The following is a 17,918-nucleotide window of genomic DNA, read 5'->3' as shown; positions in this document are numbered from 1 at the left end:
AAGGTAGGAGCGTCGGCCGCGAGAAGGGGCGGGGCCGAAGGGCGCAGCGGGTGCAGCGAGAATGCGCTGGCAGATCCGGAGGCGGGGTTTGAGGGCTGGCGGCTTGTTCGATTGCGGAGGGGTTTGCTGCGCTGAAAGGCGATAGGAGCAAAAGCTACCGGTATGTCGGCACCTCAATGCTAGTAAGTGTGCGTGGAATGGAAAAGATGAACTACAACATCCTTAGTTGCCTGGGACTAAAATCATAGCATAGCATCGTGGGCGTAGCCAGGATTTTTGCTGGGGGGGGGCAGGCCTTTTGTGGGCGGGGGGGGGGGGGCGAACCTTAGTTTGCCCTGTATTATATTGATTTTTATTGATGGGGAGCAGCTGCCCCTCCGTGCCCCCCCCCTTGCGTAGCATCAGTGCATACGCGTTGGATAAAAAGTGATGGGGTTTTTCTGGAGCACTTTCTTTCCGTTCAATTACAATCAGAGTGCCAACTTGAATAAAATATTGGGGGGGGGCGAAGTAAGCCTCCTCCTGCATAATCGATCACAATGCATGTCACGCGCACGCACCATTTAAATGGCAATGCGCATTAATTTGTGGGGCAGCCCCCTCAAATATTTTATGGGGTGGCACAGGGACCTCAGTCCCCAGGAGTTGGATCCTATGGTTACAACAGAAACTCGAGGTTCCTTCATGTTCTCCTCTGAAGCCCTCTTGGGATAATGGTGTGGGAATGTTCTGGGGTGCAGGAGAGGATATATTGACTAATTATATCCTCATCCAACTTGTGCTAACAAGTTCCCAAAATATCAGCAGAGTTTATAAACATTCCCTTTTTAGTTTGCAACGGTAACGTGTGCACAGGTTCGCTAGAACCTCTATAATAATTACTCTGGTAATTTCCCCTTTGATCCCTCTTAAAATACAAGACACTACACAGTCTTTATAAAAGTATAAAAGAGTTTACTCACGTTCTGTTCACAATATGATCCCAGAAGGCACACAGACTTAAAAAGGTAAAATACATTTAGAATCTATCTTGTAGCAAGATAGTCCTTATCTCCTCTCTTGGCTGGGAGCCAAGAGAGCATCCTTAGATGTTCCTCATGGAAGGAAGATGGCAGCGAGAGGCAAGAGAGAGAGGCAAGAGGCAAGAGGCAAGAGAGAGAGATGGCTGCCTGCCCTGTGCTTTTATCATTACCTGCACAGGTGAGGCCACACCCACCTCTGGTCACATGCGGAGGAAGTCCGTCCCCAGGAAGTTTACCTGCTTGCTGGACAGACATCCCTCCCCATGTTCTAACATGTACACTCTAGGAATGTTGTCATTGACTGCTCCTGTGTTTTACATCCCACATACCCCTTCTCAGGCAATACAACATACACAAAATATAAACAACTTTATTCAACCACCCAGAGTCCCAGCTTGACACGTAGATTCTGGAAACTCTCTCTTGGTAGGGGTTTCGTCAGGATGTCAGCAGTCATCTCTTGGGTGCTGCAGTAGGATAGCTCCACAAGTCCATCCTGGATCATCTGGCGTATGTAGTGGTATTTAACCCCAATGTGTTTTGTTCTGGCCAGGAACTTCTCACTCTGTGTCAGCTTCAGGCAACTTTGATTGTCCTCCAGCAAGCTGACAGGCCCTTTTCTCACCAACCCAAAGTCCTTTATGAGTTGATCAAGCCAGGCGATCTCTCTGCAGGCTTCTGTTGCTGCAACGTATTCTGATTCTGTGGAAGATAATGCTACACAGCTCTGTTTATAACTGCCCCATGCAACAGGTCCATCACCAAACATGAAAACATGACCACTTGTTGATTTATAATCAGCATTATCCCCAGCCCAATCCGCATCAGTATACCCAACCAACTTAGGGTCTCTGACGGCTGGTAACCTTAATTTACAATTCATGGTACCCTTCAAATATCGCACCACCCTCTTTACACCTGCCCAATCATGCTCAGTGGGAGAATTCACTTTTCTGCTAAGAATCCCCACAGCATTAGCTAAGTCAGGTCTACATGTGGTAACTAAATACAAAAGTTTACCAATCGCCGACCTGTAGTCATTGTTGTCTGGCAACTGCTTCGAATCCTGCTGATTCTTCAGGAAGTCAGTAGCCATCGGTGTAGCAACTGGATGTGCGTCTTGCATCTGCATGTGCTCAATTAGCTCGTGGATCTTCTGTCTTTGGCTGAGAAGAAATGAACCGTCCTCTTCTCTTTCCACCTGGATCCCGAGGTAGTACTGGACATCTCCTAGCTCCTTGACCTCCACCTCTTTGCTAAGGTGTTTTACTATCTGTGTATAGTCTTTCTCACTTGCTGTGGCAATAATCAGGTCATCAACAAATGCTAGAATATATGAGAATTGTCCATTATTTGACTTACTGTACAAGCACTTGTCAGCGTCGCCTTGCTTGTACCCAAGTTGCGTCAGCATTTTATGCAACTTCTGGTTCCGGGCTCTAGCAGCCTGTTTAAGTCCATAAAGTCCTTTCTGGAGTTTGCACACTAAATGCGCCTCATGTGGTTTCACAAAACCTTTGGGCTGTTTCATATAAATTTCTTCTGAAATCTGCCCATGTAGAAAAGCGGTAGCAATGTCTATGTGTTTCACTCTCATTTTCTTGGAGGCTGCAATGCTTAAAAGCATTCTTACACTGCTGTACCTCACGGTTGGTGCAAAAACTTCATCATAGTCTTCACCAAAACGCTGTGAAAATCCCTGTGCTACAAGTCTAGCTTTGTAGCGCTGCACTTCTCCTTCTGACCCCTTCTTAACCTTGAAAACCCATTTACTGCCAATGGCCTTCTTACCGGGAGGCAGCTCAGTGAGTGTCCAGGTCTTGTTCTGATGCAGTGCATCCATCTCCTCCTGCGCGGCCTTCCTCCAGAGACTGGCTTCTGCAGCTGGCATCTCCTGTATCTCTTCCCAAGTGGAAGGTTCCTGTGGAAACGCCGACCCTGCAAAGTAGGACAACCGTAACGGTGGGACACCTTTGTTGGTTCTGGACGAGCGTCTGACCTCTGGTTCTGCAACCGCATCAGCTTCCTCATCCTCCTCCAACGCAGGCATGTCCCCATCTGAGTCCTCATCTTCGTCTCTGGTGCCGCCAGGGTTCTGGTCCTCTGCGTCTTCTAGTGTGTTGCCTGTAGGGGGCGCTGTAACACTCGAAGGCAGATTATTACTTTGTGGGGTCTCAAAAGGGAAATATACAAACTCTTGAGTCCTTTCTGACTCATCTGAAGAATCCACAACAGTGTTCTTAGTGTCTACTTTTCCATATTCATCAAAATAAACCGCATGGTATGCATTTGTCTTACCAGTTTGTAAGTCCATAATTCTGTATCCTTTGCCTCCAGAGGCATATCCCACAAGGATACCTGCTTTTGCCCTGGAGTCAAGCTTGTGTCTGTGTTCTTTGGGCACGTGGAAGTAACACGGACTTCCAAACACACGTATGTGCGAAAGATTGGGAGCTTTCCCATGCCAAAGTTCAAATGGTGTGCGCTCTGCACCTTTAGTTGGCAGTCTATTCTGCAAATAGACCGATGTGTACACTCCTTCGGCCCACAGCTTCTGTGGCAAACATGCATCCTTTAGCATGCACCTTGTCATGTCCATAATGGACCTAAACTTTCTCTCAGCTATGGCATTCTGCTGTGGTGTGTAAGGAATTGTGGTTACGTGTGCAATTCCTTCCTTGGCCAGGAGAGCCTGCGTTTCATTTGAGCAGTACTCACCTCCATTGTCACTCATTAGCACAGCTGGAGCTCTTTGGAATTTATTCTTGACCATGGCAATGTATTCCTGGAGCTTGTCCACTGTCTCACTCTTCTCTTTGAGGAAATATACAACACAAAATCTTGAAAAGTCATCCAGAAATATTAAAATATATCTATTCTTTCCCAGTGAGGGAACATTCATGGGTCCACATATGTCAGTGTGCACTATGTCAAGCACTTTGTTGCTTCTTTGTTCTGCACAACGTGGAAATGAAGGTTTTACAGCCTTCTCAGTAATACAGCTTATGCACTTTGCTGGAGCTTTGTTGCTCTGCTTTACCTGCAAACCTCTTACAAGATCTCTTTTCTGTAGATCCAGAATGACGTTGGTGTCTCTATGTCCAAGCCTTCTGTGCCATAGGTCCAGATCTGCTTCATCCTTCTGGCTGGAATGTGCCACTTTTGCAGACTGATTCTCTGAAAGATCAAGCTCATATACACCATTGATTAGCTTTGCTTGAGCAAACACTTTGCCATTTCTAGTCACTTTACATTCTCCATTTCCAAATGTGATCTGGAAACCTTTCTTGTCCAAAGTGGACACGCTAATTAAATTGCAGCTCAGCTCTGGAACATACAAAACTCTAGAGATTGTGTTCTCAATGCATTCATTGTTTATATTGCATTTCAGACTCATGGAACCTGCACCTTTTGCTTTAACAATGTTGCCATCTGCAATCTCAATTTCAGATCCTTCTTCATCATTTATCTCATTAAAATGGTCCTTTTTATATGAAAAATGTGAACTGGCACCTGAATCTAAAATCCATTTATTACGTCTATTCTCACGATTCTGGACTGTTAAATTCCTTTCTTGCAGTAGCCATGTGCATTCACATTTCCCCTTCTTTTCTCCTTTTGGCTGAAAGGGGTGGGGTTTCTTTGCTTTAGGAGCCCTGCAATTCTTTGCAATGTGTCCTTCTTTGTTACAATTGAAACAAATCACTTTCTTAGGCATCTCTTTCGACTTTGTAAATTGCCTAGATGCATAACTACTGTCTTTGCTTCTAGCATTTCTCACTGGAGATTCAGCTCTATCTCTGCATTCTTCTTTTAAATAACCAATCAAGTCTTTAAAAGTCAGACCTTGTCTATGATCCATCAAACTTACAAATGCGCTAAAGCGTGGTCCAAGTGATGATAACAAAAATGCTATCTTTGTATCTTCATCAAAAGCTTTGGGAGTCAAATCAATTCTTTGAATAATCTCAGTAAACTTGTTGATGTGCTCTGTGAATTCCTCTTTTGAATTCATCCTCAATCTGGTTAATTTACACACCAAGTTTCTGAAGCAGTTTATGCTAGATTCTCCATACACGCGCTCAATATCTCTTAAGATTTGAGATGCATCATCTGTACTATTTATTAATGATAGCTGCTCATCGCGAAGTCCACTCAAAATTATGTGTCTAGCTTCGCTGTTCATGCGTTTCCAAGCACTTATCTTGGCTAAATCCTCCTCAGACGATCCTGTAGGCTGAGGCTTTAAAGCTTCCAAAATGTGCTTATAATCTAAACATGCTATCAAGCGCTGCTTCCAGTGCATGAAATTGTGTTCATTCAGCACAGGCATTCCTAGCTTTGCATCACTATCAAAAGCTGCTCTAGCCATCTTAAAATCCAAAAATTTGAAAATTCTTCAAAATTTCAAAATTTCTCAAAATTTTAAAATCAAAATCTCAAAAATCTCAAAATAATTCTTCACTGCCTTGGGTCACTGTGAACTCTGAGGGAAGGGGGGGGTTGCTTAATCCCCACTGCACAATGGAACAAAGGACCATGTGCTTACCAGGAAGTTAACTCAGAAAAATACTACTCAACTCAAAATCACAATCCAAAGCAATCCTTCAAAAATACGCAGAAATATGCAATACTGGGGCCACTAACCCTTTGTGGGAATGTTCTGGGGTGCAGGAGAGGATATATTGACTAATTATATCCTCATCCAACTTGTGCTAACAAGTTCCCAAAATATCAGCAGAGTTTATAAACATTCCCTTTTTAGTTTGCAACGGTAACGTGTGCACAGGTTCGCTAGAACCTCTATAATAATTACTCTGGTAATTTCCCCTTTGATCCCTCTTAAAATACAAGACACTACACAGTCTTTATAAAAGTATAAAAGAGTTTACTCACGTTCTGTTCACAATATGATCCCAGAAGGCACACAGACTTAAAAAGGTAAAATACATTTAGAATCTATCTTGTAGCAAGATAGTCCTTATCTCCTCTCTTGGCTGGGAGCCAAGAGAGCATCCTTAGATGTTCCTCATGGAAGGAAGATGGCAGCGAGAGGCAAGAGAGAGAGGCAAGAGGCAAGAGGCAAGAGAGAGAGATGGCTGCCTGCCCTGTGCTTTTATCATTACCTGCACAGGTGAGGCCACACCCACCTCTGGTCACATGCGGAGGAAGTCCGTCCCCAGGAAGTTTACCTGCTTGCTGGACAGACATCCCTCCCCATGTTCTAACATGTACACTCTAGGAATGTTGTCATTGACTGCTCCTGTGTTTTACATCCCACAAATGGAACATCTTGCTGATCTCCAGGGGGAAAACCGTAGAAGTGGGGAATCTGTGCTCTTGGCTGTGGCAGGTTTGGCGCTCTTTGGTATAAGGGGTGTCCCTATGCTATCTGTGTCTATAATATATGGGATCTTCCCTACCTTGAAATGGATCTCTTTCTGTATATTCCTCCACACCTGCTCCAGTCATCCTCCTGAGACCCTTTCTCCATTTCCCTGCCCCTGTGAGACACAACTGGCAGTCGCAAGAGCTAGGGCTTTTCCTGTGGGGCAACTTGGTTTATCTTTCCTAGAATCATAGACTGTTTGGTGTTTGGGAATTTTGTTGTGGTGGTTATGGTTTTTTCTTGTAATATATTGATCTGACGATGAATGGTGGGGATTGCTATGTATTTTAATATTGTGTGGTGTGTGGATTTGTTTGGTGCTTCTTTTGAAAATTATTTAAAAATAAAAAAAGAACATATCCATCAGTAAATCCTGTGGAACTCAGGAGACTGGGAGTTGTAGCCAACAAAGTTCTACTTAACTTTGTTGTTGTTCATTCATTTAGTTGTGTCCGACTCTTCGTGACCCCATGGACCAGAGCACGCCAAGCACTCCTGTCTTCCACTGCCTGCCGCAATTTGGTCAAACTCATGTTCGTAGCTTCAAGAACACTGTCCAACCATCTCATCCTCTGTCGTCCCCTTCTCCTTGTGCCCTCAATCTTTCCCAGCATCAGTGTCTTTTCCAGGGAGTCTTCTCTTCTCATGAGGTGGCCAAAGTATTGGAGCCTCAGCTTCAGGATCTGTCCTTGTATTGTTTAAAACATGGTTCTAGAAAGTTGGCAACCCCCAAGAAAGCAGAGGCAATAGGGTCAACGTGCATTTGGCAACATAGTAAGTCAATGCTTGCTTAGAACATTTATGTTTATGATATATTCATTCTATGGTACATCTAATATTTTTAAACATATATTAAATCTCTTAAATCTGTCATATCCTTTCATTTTAAAGTTAAGTGTCTGCAACCCAGACAGGCTGAAAAGTTGCCGTAATAGATGAAGCTTTGCAGTTGTTCATCTAGCAGTAACCTTGATAACAAGCCAAAATGTACTGTAGTTAGCAGCTGCTTAGTGACTGCATACCGGAAAGGATACATTTGTTGGTGTGTATGTGGAATGGTATTTGCTTCCAGAGGCTGAGAACAAAAAAGCAGGGTAGAGGCTGTAAATGCAAGATGTGACAATCAATCTGGACATTTCTACTTACTCTAGGCCTATGTAATTGATGTTCCCATGTATGTGAGGAAGACAATATTGAGACAAACTTGTATTTTGGCAGTGGATTTTGCCATTTTTGCAACCTTATGACATTCTGGGTCCTCTGGGCTAGGACTTTTCTCTTCATCCCATGTCTCAATAAAAACAGTTCTCCCTCAGTGCCACTTTGGAGAAGTCTACAAATTAAAACCCAAAGAAGCAACATGTGTCTGCAGCACCTCTTTTTCCCATGCCTCTCCTTTTCTTATTTTTGCTTACTACAAGGAGCCCTGGCCAGGATCTTTTCTTTGTGAATCACCCCACCCTTGGTATGTGTGTGACTGAGGGCTAGTCTGGTTGAGCAGGATAGTTCCATCCTATTTATATTCTTCTTTTTCCAGGATTCCTCTCCTTAAGGGAGAAGACACCCTAGCTGTGAAAAAGTTCAGTTAGGAAATAAAGCTTTTAAACTTTAATTGTTGTTTGTTTGTTTATCCTTGCATCTTTGCATTTCCTTGCAAAGAATGATCCTGGGCTGTGTGGTGGTGATGGGTTTGATCACATGGAAATCTGTTTCTTGGGGGCAGGTATCCACCATCACAAAAATATGGAGCCCCTTCCCTCTGGTGAGCCTACCAAGATAGTAGAAATAAATAAAATCACAAACTTCACTGCCAAACTGTGTTCCACATCAGGACATGCCCCATTCTGTACTTATGGCAAAACTCTCTACAAAGGCTTATTTTAAAAGGACTATGGGATACCACAGTATTTAATGTTGCTTCATCCTTCTGCCAGCCTTGCCTTGATGCGAGACGAAATAATGCGGAGTCACCTGTGTTTGATCCTCATTCATCCTCCCAGTTTGATTCAAAATGTCAACAGATAATAAAACGAAAACCTGTAAATCTGCAGGAAGAATTCCAGATCCATTATCCCCATTGCCAAGAAGCAGATTTTCACACAATATCCATCTGCAGTTTGCACTTAATTCATTCAGTATTGTCAATTGCTCACTTTAATTAAACACTCCAGGTGTTTTTGTGGATGTTTTTCTGCAGACATGAAGCTTCACAGAAGTTGTAGTCTAAAAGCTGCATAAACTGTTAGTATCGTATGCAAGGTCACAATGTTTCCTGAGTTCTGAAGTATTAAAAGTGTGATAAGTTTGTGGAACTTTAGTCCCTGATCCTGCTAAAGTTACAGTAGTTACACCACAAACCTATGCATATTGACTCAGAAATAAGTCCCAGTATATTCCCATGTAAGTTTACACAGAATTGTGACCTAAGCTGTATGGAACAAGTGGGACTTGAGTTGCATGACTATCTTGATCCATTATTTAAAATGGAATTTCCAGTCCAGTTTAATGCTCAATTTGCATGTAACGCTAAGTCAAATAATGGCTTAGCACAAATATGTGAGTGTGCGGGCTTCCAGAGAGATTACAGCCACTTTTCCTCTACTCCAGTTGCTGTAAGCTAAGCCATGGTTTGACTTTGCATGATTTTTGAATCTAGTTTCATGGTTTACCTCTTTCAGACAAACCATGAATTGTAAACCAAAGACAAGCCTTGGTTGTACTTCATGGTTTGTCTGGAGTAAGACGAACCACAAGCTCAGGTTTGGATGACATACCAAGCCAAACCATGGCTTAGCTTACAGCAGCAGGACCAGAGAAGAAGCAAAGTGGCCATGATAGTCCTAGGAGCCTACACACTCTCATGCATCTGTGCTAAACCATGGTTTGGCTTAGCATTACATGCAAACCAGGTCTATTGTGTTGTTCACTCAGAAGTAGCCAGCTTTTATTTGCATTGCAGCATTAAGCATAATATGAAGTTTATAATAAATAAACGAGTCCTGCTTAGTTCAGTGATGTTTGTTCCCAAGTATGTATCTTGGGCTTGGGTGTTATTTCGAGGGTTTTGTTGTCGGTGGGGAGTTGTTACTGTTGGTTGGTTGTATCTTTATTTTAGACCTTGTTGTGGTTTAGGTGGACATTGTTCAGTTTTGTTGTATATTTTTATGCTTTTAATTATTGTTTATGGCTGCTTTTGTTATCTTGTAGTTATGTATTTTTTCATGTTGTAAGCTGCCTTGAGCATGGTTTGAATTGTGGAAAGGTGGCATGCAAAATATATGGTCTTAGACATAACAAAGTTGGCCCAATGTGAAGCTTTGTTCTTTAGCCATTGGCCACTGCAAAGTTCTGTAAATAATTGTGCCACCATTCTCCTACCTATACGCTTCTCTCTAGGTCTCAGCTATTATGGAATTCATGAGAATGTGCAGAGACACTTGTATGTTATAAAGTGAATGCTTTAAAATATCAAAAATATGATGATGATAATAATGCAAAATATTTAATTCCTTGTGATGCAGGTTTGACAATAATGAAAACATATGTTCCAGAATGAACATGGCGTGGCTAACTTTTGATATGAGTTTTTGGAACAGAATTCAGATATTGTTGAATAGTAATATTTGACTCAAGTTTTAATTTTGGGAAGGAGGCAGTAGCTGGTGTGTGTGTTTTGGTGGGGTTGTGGGTTTTTGGTGGGGTTTTTTTTTAGCACATTCTAATGCAAAAGGCATCTGTAGAAGCTGCTTTTTGCCTTGAAAAATTTACTTATAATGTTCTTTGTGAGCTGAACACAATAAAAAAGCCATTTTAATGCACCTGTTGGCTCCCCCCTTGAAAAAAATAACAAGGGTGGGGGGGTATGTTGGTGAAAGCATAAGAAGGAATGAGTTCAGTTTTAATAAGCAATCATACTATTTTGAAAAGAACCCTCTTGTAACAAGTTTACACAATTTTGAAGGAAAAAGATTTTATGTCTGAGCAATTTAGTGGTATGTCATTTCTAAGGATTCTGACAAGCTCCCAGTTGCTTTTACTCATGTGCTTTTAATTAAACCATAATTGTGCCATGCGTTATAAAATGAAAGAAAAGCTGTTAAACTGGATATCTTTTATGACAAGAGAACAGGATGATCCTTCTGAAAAGAACAAAACAGTATTGAAAAAAGGAATAAAAGCATATTCAAAGCAAACATTATAGTAGGGGATACCACTCTTTGACTGGCATAAGTTCAAGATGCACAATTTTAAATGACAATAATGTATGCTCAAAAATCATATACACTTATGAACTCTTTTTCAAAAGCAGTTTGTACTGGCTTGTCCACTATCTTTCAGTAATTACTTGAACAGGCACAGGCACAGTATGACAGAAAGGGATTTTTTTTCTTCAGTATGTGCAACTTACAAGAATTACAGTACTTGCTGCTTACAAAACAAGACTGCTTGGAAGAGGAATGATCTTTGTGAAATTTGTGAAATTTGTCTTCAATGTGATACATTCTGCTTTCTGTACACTTTATTATTGCCATTGTTGTGGTTAAACCTCTAATGAGGTGCTCTACATGGTTTTTTTGTATAGAAAATGGCCCTACCTGAAAGTTACAATCAAAAGAATAATGCAACAAGAACAAGAGAAATGGATGGGGGGGGGTTGCATCTCAACAGGAAGAGCATGCCAAACAAAACAGAGAACCAAAAATGATTTAGAAGGGATAAAAGAACCCAAAGAATAAAGGAACTATGAGAATTCATTTGCATTCATATGCCCCTTCAAAGAGGAATTGTTTCAGATTCCTCAGTAGCAGGATAAGGTCTGCTCCTCAACACAACTCACCTTGGTTCCTCAACTAGAGTATTTACAGCACCTGGATCAAATGTTGAGTCCTCTATGTTTTGAGATAACTTACCACAAGACTGATACAATACTCACAAATGAGTGTTGTGCAAATCTGACCTCTGCTCTAAACTAGGAAAACAGGTTTCCTCTGAGCTCGAACCTTGGAAGAAATATTTGTCAGCATTCTTCCACTGTAGGTTTGTTGCTCAGCAGACATACCCTTAGCGGTGCCATGATATGTATACCAACTGTATCATGACAGCAAAGAAGAAAGAAGGAGAGAGTGTATTAAAACTTTAAAACAAATAGCAACATCTTAAATATGGAGGCAATATTGTGCAACTAAGGAAGAGAAAGACGTTTCTCTTCGTTTGGCGTGTTCAAATTTATAGGGTGAAAAAATGTGATAAGCCAAAGAATTAAAAGACAAAAATAACTGTAAAATGAGATAAGGGCAAGCCAACAAGCAAGAATGATATGACCCAGTCAAGCTATTAATGAAAGAATTAACTAAAGAACCACTAGTGGGGGCTGGGAGTAAAGGGGAAATGGAAAGAACAGCTCTTAGCAATGGGAGTATGAGTTAATAAAGAAAAAGGAAGAATTTATTTGTGAAATACAAAATTATAGCGGAACTAGAGGAAAAATCACCAGCAAAGGACAACAAAACAGAGAGAACAGGCAAAATGGGAACAAGAAACTCACTTGCTCAAGGATCATTTGACAAGTATGCATGCCAGTGTCTCAAATTTTGTCCACATTTGAGTCTTATTTAGCTGTTAATCCACTTCTTCCACATTCAAATCAGAATGCAGTAGTCCATTAGAAAGTTGAGCCAACTTTCACCTGACCAGAAAGAAGTCTTTCCCCATCAAATACATTGCAATGTACCTTACAATACAAATGACAGAATACATTACACGCTACCAATTAAAACATACTTTTGCATAAACAGGAATTATTCATTATGAGGGTAAATCTAAACAGATGGACTTCCATTCAGCCTCTGTGGTAAAATAAATGTGATAAAATTAATGTTCTCTTATTAATCTGCATGTTGCCCTCCACCACCACTGCTGCCACATTCACAAAATTTATTTTATACCTATTGATGACCCATTCCAATCCTGCCCAGGCATTAAGATCTGCAGGGAAGGCCCTACTCTCATTGTCCCACTGCTAAGTGAAGTTTGGGGACTAGTAGCACATGAAAGGACATCATCTACAGCAGTGCGCCACCTGAGGAATAAACTTCCCTCAGAGATGTGTCTACTGTACTAACTACCTTGCAGTCAGTTGATGAAGATTCACATCTTTGCCCAGGCTTTGAAGGGTAGGGCGAAATCTGAGAACCCAGTATGAGGATTTTTGCTGCTGCTTGATCTTTCGTTTTTAAAGATGGTTTGTGATATTTTAATTGTATTTATTGACTTATTGGTTTGTTGTTGTTTTATACTCTTGTACTCCTGCCCTAGGAACAGTTGAAAAGGGCAAGAAGGAAGGAAGGGATTTCTCTGGGTGAGGGCCAAGCCATGTTTTCCCCTAAGCAAATTACAACTACTAGTTAAGGCTAGTTAATTTCCACAGTCTATTACTTTCTCACAGTGCATACATTTGGAGCACCTCAGTCCATTGGCAAGCACTCAGCGGTCACTTTTATCTATTTCTCCCACCTGTACTGAACCCATTATAAGGATGGCAAGTACGTGGATCCTCCTATCTCAGTCTCCCTTTTTTTTATTGACTGCTATTACAGCCAACGAATTGGCCTGGAAGGTCCTCATAGTCAGAATTTGAAGTGATCCATATGCACATGCCAACTTAACTTTGGGGCATAACCCTGGCTAGAGAACCTTTATGTGGAAGGACTGGCCAGCTTTCCAGATTATGACCTCTGACTATTGGGAAGGTAAATTCAAGTCATTTCATGATCTACAAAGGGAACTTGGTTTGGGTCACCTGCTTGTGCAGCATCTGTGCCCCCATATCTCCTGAATGACTTAGATGGCTTACTGGTTCAAACCAGACTTCCAGCCTGTTTGTAGACTAGACACATCTTAGCTCCATGAAGAGTGGAACAGAGAACTGGAGCATGTAGCTCATTCAGCCTAAGCAATGATCCACTGCTCTATCAACAGGTCCTTACTTGACCTGAGGTTGAACCTCATCCAACAAAAGTTAATATTCCAGAAGTATTGAATGCCACAGAGGTTTCATCACAAATTATTATCCCCTTCTGATTCATATAATGTAGAGCTGCCCAGTTATAAGCCTCCCTTCTGGGTGATGTTTTGGTAACTACAAATTTGATAAATGGAAACCTCATTGCATAGATGTGCATGATGTTTCATTTTACTATAGTCCTACTCTTTCGAACCTACCTCCAGGCCATGAACTATGGATCACGTGCACTACAGGAACAGCTAAGCTTCTCTTAATCCAGGATTGGAAAGAGAATATAGCACTTTGCCCACAATAATGGGTTTATGATTTTCACTCCCTGTTTGAGTTGGCTAACTTTCTACATTAGCATAAAAAGGACAAATATGAATATGTTTGGTCAGCTTTTCAGTCATCTCCCAGCCTCCATTCCCCACAGCTCTTCAGTAAATGAAAGAGCAGTGAGGACTCTACAGTACCAAAGAGATGACCCTCACCATCCTGTAGCAAGACCAGGACCTCAACAGGATGAACCGCTAGAAGCCACCAGAACCCCCCCCCCCCAGCATTCAGGAAGCTATCTGGTTCCACTAGCGTCCAGGGGCAGACCATCTGCATCAGTCCCTTGCTCACAGTGTCACAAAGATGCCTCCCAAGAAATGAATAAGCAAAGTGACCATTCCACATTAACTGCCCACTCTGAAAATAGAGATAGTTTGTATTGGAATTTACCGAATATATTGCTTCACTAACAAAGAATGACCATGTTGCACCTCCCACAGAACTGAGGGGTGAGGGGAGCTTTCCATCTGCCACACCTTTTTCCGTGTCAAGGTTAAGTGAAGCTGCTATTTCCCCACAAACAGAAATCCTTAATGAACCACAATTCAGACGTGTATCAGTCTTTGAGCAGTTTGTGGCTCGGCTCCACCCATCTTGAGAATTACAATTGGCCTTGGGACTGTTAGATCTCCTTTTCACACCCTCTTCATGGAACCAAAGTTCACAGGATTCCGTGGGAAGAGGAAATATGAAACTTACAAAACTGTACATCTGATTCATCCTAGTGATATGCGAGAGAGGAAAATACATAAAATCAAGTGCGCTCTCGGAAAGTATTGTTGACAAACACGATAGTGGCCAAAGAAGAGACCATTCTAATTCACATTTAATCACACACACAAAATTTAGTTCCCAGAAGGACTTCGTCCCCTTCCCTGCTTCTTTTTAAAAACCGTTCCTTTTCAACTTTGATCCACTTTCTATCCCCTTGCGTTTTCTCGTCTGAATATGAAAAGCCCATGAGCGCAATGCATAATCAGTTACGACCGATCGAGATAACGAGAGCGCGTTTCCAATTTCTTCCACGAGGGGTCGACTTTGGTTCTTGTTTTCTCCAATGAGCTTCGCGGATTTATTCATTTTTACGCCTTCACCCCACGCACCCTCCTCTTCCCACATTCTAAGAAAAATAAAATAAACAACTAAGTTACTGAAACCATTACTGCTTCAGTCCTCGTCACTAGAAGCCAAACGTTGTAAAGTTGCAACTTGGCTTTCGGTCTCCTGTTTTTTTGTATACCAGACTTGCAATATAACTTCCTGATCCGCTGGCGCCCAACGAGGGCTCGATATTCATCGATAGGGATGAAGAGAAAGAAGAATCTGATTAGCTGTACATGTATTTCAAAACTTGATCAAATTCATGTTTCCTTTTCTTCTTTACAAAATGCATATGCAAAATTCATACGTGAAAAAGACTTGTGTGGGAGAGGCCAGCGGGGGTGGGTGGGTGGTAGAAATCTGATCCGATAGCCGCTTGGTTTAAAACTGAAGGACTCTCGTTATTCAAAACTGTCCTTTAGGATAGAATGATCCTCTCCCAGGCCCCTGAGCTTTCGAAAATCTTCCGACATCGGTTTCAGAAGAAGGCAAACAGACGCCCCGGTTGTTCACTCTGCTGCTAAGATCGTGAGCCGTACGGCCGCCTAAAACTGAGCTCGTTTCTTGCAACCTCAGAGAGTTTTAGCTAAAAATGATATTTTGCCAGCAGTGCCGCAAAATAAAAATTTAAAAATCTACCCTGAAAGTTGTTTAGCCATCAGGTCATGCCGTCCGCGTGACACCTACATCGCTCCTCACATTTCCCCCTCTCTAATAGTGCACCATATTTCTTCTCAATGAGGCTTACTCCAAGGTAAGTGGGCATTGGATTGCATCCTCAGTGTCCAAATCATATATCATCATCATCTCAGCACCTGTTTGGCAAAGAAGCTTCCATTAAGTGTCATCTCATTCTCTGCCCGAGAGCCAGCTCATTATACTAGAAAAGTTCGATTTCATCCATGGACTTTAGGGGAGAGGGCGGCGGGGGAGAGAAACACGCTAAGATTGTAAGATTTACCAATATTCCTTTAAAGGCATCGTCTGCCCGCTTCCGGGCCCCTGCTTTGCCCCAAATCCCTCCCTCCCTCTCTCTCTCTCTCTCTCTCTCTCTCTCTCTCTCTCTCTCTCTCTCTCTCTCTCCAGCCTCCTGACTTGGGATTTGGCTAACACTTTTATTCGTCAATTTCACTTTCGCCGCCACAGCCAGCAGTGGAGATTCTCCCCCCCTCCCCGTTATTTTCACCGAGACTATATTAATTAAAAGAAATACATGATTAAAAAGTAATGAGTTGAATAAAAATTATCTCCGCTCATTTTCTGATTATGTTAATTGTTAAAAACCCTTCAATCACGCTGTTGCAGTCAATGGGTTTTAATGTGAAATTAGTGGGCTCTTGATAACTTACAGTCCAGAATAATCCTGGCAGTTTAGTCATCATTCCTAATAACGAGGATGTTGCTAGGACGAGAGATTTCTACATGATTTGGCTGCATTAAGCCTTCCCTGCCCCTCCTCCCCCTACATCTAAGAGAGCCACGCTCAAGTACACAACTTTCTGCATATTGTTAACCAGGCAGGCTGAGTTGTGCTTCTGTCAAATGACGGAAGAGTCGCCGTGCATTGGCAGAGACAACAGCAGCGTCCCTATAGCGGGTGGCAGCCTATGAGATGCATACGATGAAGCAGGTTCTGGCCAAAGGAAGCCTGGGTCGTCATAAAATTGGCGAAGCCCCATCTTATGCATGCTTACTCAGAAGTAAACCCAACAGCGTTCAGTTTGCTTACCTGAGTAAGCATGCACAGGATTGCCACCCTCGTCCTTAGATGATTGGACTCTCTGCCTAACCTTCTAGAGCAAGAGACTCTTAATCTCAAGGTTGTGGGTTTGAGCCCCACATTGGGTGAAATATTCTTGCGTTGCAGGGGGTTGGACTAGATGCCCCTCGTGACCCCTTCCAACGCTACAGTTCTATGATTATGTGAATCGTTCTGTGTGAGATCACGTCTGCACAAAATGCCAAGGGTCGATTAGCAAAAAGGAACTTCACAGCCCATTAATATGGTGCGTATTGTGCAATTGCTTGATTTCGGCTGGGTGTCTTTAACTTGTTGCTGTTCCGATCATTTGAAGCATTTTCATTTCTTGGCTGCAATCCTAAACTTACTTACTTTCTTAGGAAGGAAGTCCCGCTGAAACCTGTCCATGATCGAACTGCTAGGTCCTTCACAATCTCAGAGAGAGAGCTGTAAGAGACAATAGAGGTGCTTAAAATGGAAGGGTGGAAGTACAGTACACAGTCGTCCAATGTTTTTCATGAGGAATGTCAGAAGACTATATGCATCTACGTAAATCATAGCTGTCAACTTTTCCCTTTTCTTGCGAGGAATCCTATTCGGAATAAGGCAATTTCCCTTAAAAAAGGGAAAAGTTGACTTCTATGACGTAAATATGCAGGGGCTCTTTTTTTGTATGTGTGTGTTTGGTTTCGTTTATTTAACCATTAGTGGTTTTAATTGGCCGCACAGGTGCCAGTTTGAAAGAATTCTTTCCCCCACCAACTTTGACCACAAACTGATTTTGCCTCATGACTAATACACGTATTGTGCGTTTGGGGTATTTTGGACACACCAGGGGTATGGGTACTCTCTGACACAATCACAAATGCCAGAATTCGAGAAAATAGGAGTATGTGCTCGTCTTTAGGAGGCAAAATTCCATAACTTGTTTCAAGAAGAAGTAGTCAAGGATGTGAGGCTTCGATGAAGCCAATAAATTTAATTAGTGTCTGACACTGATGGGTCGATTTATATACCCATTGTCCTCTGTGAAACGCATTTTCTTGTTCGTGCCTTGCCAAATTCACTCGCTTGGTTTTTGTTTTTAATTGATCTTATGAACCTTTAAAAGGGAGGTCCCGTTATATGACTTGAGAGTTTTGAAGGAGTCAGGCTGCTGGTTAATAAAAGGCGATTTTGTGCTGATCTACAGGCCAGAGAGAGAGGGACCATATATCGGTGGGCGTTGGGCGCAGGGTGGAAAAGAGGAAAGGTTGGAGGCTTGCTTAGTTGCTACTGTTTCTACTCCGCACAACCACCCTACAAAAGTTTTCTTGGATGGTT

General features: G+C 42.2%; 1 long non-coding RNA gene across 1 annotated transcript in view; it reads left to right on the top strand.

Moving 5' to 3' along the window:
- The first annotated feature begins 86 nt into the window (after positions 1-86).
- Positions 87-17,918, top strand: part of LOC309366180 — a 41,351-nt gene continuing 23,519 nt past the window's right edge. Inside the window, exon 1 of the long non-coding RNA XR_014166552.1 lies at positions 87-182. This is a non-coding gene — a long non-coding RNA (uncharacterized lncRNA). The remainder of the gene's footprint in view (positions 183-17,918) is intronic.

The sequence above is a fragment of the Podarcis melisellensis genome, assembly GCF_964234715.1.
Source record: "Podarcis melisellensis genome assembly, chromosome: 3".
Taxonomy (NCBI): domain Eukaryota; kingdom Metazoa; phylum Chordata; class Lepidosauria; order Squamata; family Lacertidae; genus Podarcis; species Podarcis melisellensis.
The sequence above is the reverse complement of the archived record's forward strand: the minus strand, read 5'-3'. Positions and strand labels throughout refer to the sequence as shown.